This window comes from Notothenia coriiceps, unplaced genomic scaffold (assembly GCF_000735185.1).
Source record: "Notothenia coriiceps isolate Sejong01 unplaced genomic scaffold, NC01 NC01_scaffold00009262, whole genome shotgun sequence".
NCBI lineage: Eukaryota > Metazoa > Chordata > Actinopteri > Perciformes > Nototheniidae > Notothenia > Notothenia coriiceps.
The window spans coordinates 1,044-4,830 of record NW_011341963.1 but is presented as its reverse complement, the minus strand read 5'-3'; the positions used below and the strand labels follow the sequence as shown (position 1 = coordinate 4,830).

The following is a 3,787-nucleotide window of genomic DNA, read 5'->3' as shown; positions in this document are numbered from 1 at the left end:
TTGTCCGTGCTGAAGGTAAACAAAACTGCGGCGGGTGCTTCGGTGAATGTAGCGGGGTCGACGAAGGAGTCCAAGATGTCTGATGACTGAGATGGAAGACGGAGTGGAGGAGTTGGTCAATGACAGCAGCTGTGAGATGGAGTATTTCAGCATGATGACAGGCGGAATGGCTGGGAGCAGTGTGATGGCAGCGATAGCAGCGATAGCAACTAGCAGCAGATAGCAGCAGATAGCAGCTAGCGGGCTAGCTAGGTTCACAGAGGTGGAGGATTGTTGTGGAGATGAGGAAGATCCACGACATGGCAGGAGGATGTGAGCAGCGGGACGGGACAGATGCACCCCAGAGATGAAGGCAGGAGGCAGAGAGAGTCCACGGTTGTTGCGTGGGACGGAGACAGATAGTAGGCGATGTAGCAGATAGCAATAGCCACCCGGCACGTTGATGGCTACGTGAGGGCTGCCGGCTACAGCCAGCAACGGAGGCAGAAGTCCAAAATAAGTAAAAAAATAAAAAAATAATTTTTTTTTAAAAACAATGTGCACTGCATTAAAGATGTGTAAATGCAGGGCAGTGGTCCAATTCGAAAGATTGAAGAACGAATGGTAGTTGAGGGTGATAGAGGGTGACAGAGGCGGAGAAGCGGCGAACAGTCAACGCCAGCGTCCTCTCCATCAACGGGAAAAAGGATTATGAGCCTGGTGTTTACCCTTCAGGCTCACCAAGATCCCTCCGCTTCGCATCGGGTCCCCTGATCAGCCTGTCGGGTGTTCTTTTCCCCATAATGACCCCATAATGCTGCACATTATCCCGCTTATTACACAGCCATATACTAAACAAACTACAGAGCCCATTCCGTGTCCTGTTATTGTTTACTTCCTCTCTGCCTTCTTCTGGTGATTTATCTGACGTCCAGCTCTCTGTCTTTTAACCTCTTTTCCTTTCCCTTTCTTGATCCTCCTTAGCAACCTTCAGTATAGTTATTGACAGTGGTCTGTACTGTATTAACAACGTGTCACATGTTAAGAATTTACAATCAGAATCGAGTATTCAACTAAGCCATGTAATAAAAGTTGTTAGTAGCCTTAATGGCCTATAGTTGTTATGCTATACCACATCGCGGTTCACTGGATGTATAATGAGCTGCACTAAACTACATTTTAAAATACTAGCCTTTATTTTGTTGTTATTTTGGTAAAGTAACTCAATATTAATATAAAAGTAGTGTAACTCATTACATTTCAGAGACAGTAATATTGTAATTTCACTCATTACTTGAAAAAAAGACGGTAATATGTACTGTATTACATTTGGGAAGTAACTTGCCCAACACTGCTAAAAGTACATATAAAACTGAATCTTACCTTCTAGTCTGGATTTCCAGGGTCTAGAGACGGGTCCTTTTTTTGGATCGAGACTTGCTCTTCCATTATAAATTACCAGGTGAATGTGGATCTTTAAGTTTGAAATGTCGAAATCCAGTGTATACATACAGATGTTTGCAGAGGCTTTTTTGTCTGGATGTTGCGAAAAATGTATCTTGTGTCTTTCATTTCATCAGGTCATAGGTTTTCAAATGTTAGCCCCAGACACTGACTGCTTCAGGTGTTATCAATACATAGGATACAAGAGTTGTCATGCAGGACTATCATAAGTAAGATCATAGTAAAAATATGCTGGTAAGATATGCCGTTAGAAAACGACTTATTCCACAACGATAGCAACAAGTAGTGAAGATGGTCAGACTTTGACTATGTTGACATCATCCATATGATGGAGAGAAACTGTTGAGCCAAATTATCAAACTGAGATCGTGTGTGTGTGTGTGTGATAGTCGCGCACAGCCGGCACCGCCCTTTATTATTATATTGTCTAAACGGCATCATGTAAGTTGCGCTGACAGGCGACACAGAGGTCCCCCAAGCCTCCCCCTCGTTGACAGTTCACGAGCGCGTCCATAGCGTCTCCCGTCCACCCAGTAAAAAAAATCCCCACTACACCACTGGATCAAAGTGACATATTCCGTTTAATTTCAGAATACCGGAATGCTTCTAGGAATTGAAATGCCTTTTTTTTTTTTTAAACTGCAAAGTGTGGTGGCTTCTATTAATTATCTAGCGTAACCAGATCTGATTCTGGATAGAATAGTTGCCATTGAATTTTTAAATGTCATTTTTAAATGCTTTGCTTATCGGCAGTGTCAAAACCAAAGTAATAAGATCCAGAGTACCTGTGTGACTTCATTTTGTTTAAGAAGAAATATTTTGATGAGTGACCCATTGCCCTCAATCCTTACATTTTGCTTAAGCTCTGGCCTGAGGACAATTTACCCTCCTAACTGAAAGCAATAGATTAAAGCTGTTTCTTTCCTTTGTACAGGAATCTTGACCCATCACAAAATGAAACGGTTGACTATGGGGTTGGTGGTTTCTTCCCTTTTGGCTTTGATGGCACACTTGCAGGAGCAGCAACCTGTTTCTATGCTTTTGTTGGATTTGACTGCATTGCAACAACAGGTAATGTAGATAAGTATGAGTAAAGCTACTTATGGGTTGAATAACGAGAGAATGATGTCTTGGCATGAATAAGCACCTTGTAAAAAAAAAAAAAAAAAAGACTTCACCATTTACAGAGGATGTTCATGCCACATAATGTCAAATATATCAATATTTTATGTCTGTAGTGGTATTACGAAGGATATGTTGCAAGAACTCGGCTCATCTACATGATTTTTCAGGGGAGGAGGTGAAGAACCCGCAGAAAGCCATACCTATTGCGATCGTGGCGTCCCTGCTCATCTGCTTCGTGGCCTACTTTGGCGTGTCAGCTGCTCTGACTCTCATGATGCCCTACTATCTGCTCGACAACCTCAGCCCTCTTCCTGTGGCCTTTGAATATATCCACTGGGAGCCTGCAAAGTACGTTGTGGCTGTGGGATCCCTCTGTGCTCTCTCAACAAGGTACAGATCTGGAGTCTTACACATGAGGTTGAAGAGGGTGAAGTCAAACGTTCAGTTTTAAGTAGGAAAACATAATGTGCATTGTTCTTGTGTCAGGTTGTAAAAGGCTCAGTTGCTATTTAAGTGTCTCCAGTTGTCTTTTAGTTTTCTTTACTTTAAAACGAAACAACCTAAATTGACTTGGCCATTTTTTAAATGAAAACTAACTTCTTGTATTTGAAAATAATTACTGTGTATGTGCACATAAGCAAGGAGGATCCATGCTTATTTTACAAAGTTGCAGTACATTTTAAGCAGTGGATCTGCTGTGTGAAGGCGTGCAACATCGTTCCAGTTAGAGCAGGGCTGTCCAACACTTTTTTTTTTATTAGAGGGTAAACCTAAAGGTGGGAGACTGAACAAAAGCAAAAATATATGGTCTTGTATTGCTGAGGCAAATTAGTGCCAGTTTAATTATTTGTAGGGATCCATTTGTATATACCCACGTGCATGAATGAATGAATCTAGTTAAATTGAGTCAACAATTTATATTTTTTTAATTAATCCCACTGAAGTTTTGGTTTGGTTTTTCCACAGTCTTTTGGGAGTGATGTTTCCGATGCCACGGGTGCTCTTTGCCATGGCGAGAGACGGCCTGCTCTTCAAGCCTCTTCACTACATGAGCTCCAGGCAGAGTCCCGTATTTGCCACGCTGATTTCAGGAGCAGCGGCTGGTAATGAAGTTACAATTATACTTACAACAACATGCAAAAGGGACACACATTAGATTTGTTATTGATACTGGAGAAAGATATAACTTTTACAAACGTCACCATTAAACAACATTGAG

At 41.7% G+C, this 3,787-nt stretch overlaps 1 long non-coding RNA gene across 2 annotated transcripts; it reads left to right on the top strand.

The window, feature by feature from the left end:
- Positions 1–3,582, top strand: LOC104945210 (uncharacterized). Of its 2 annotated transcripts, none has more exons than XR_798317.1 (4): positions 1–15; positions 2,378–2,514; positions 2,736–2,958; positions 3,535–3,582. It is a non-coding gene; the product is annotated as an uncharacterized lncRNA (long non-coding RNA). The 2 variants fall into 2 exon arrangements; XR_798316.1 differs by having other exon boundaries at positions 7–131.
- The last annotated feature ends 205 nt before the right edge of the window (positions 3,583–3,787 follow it).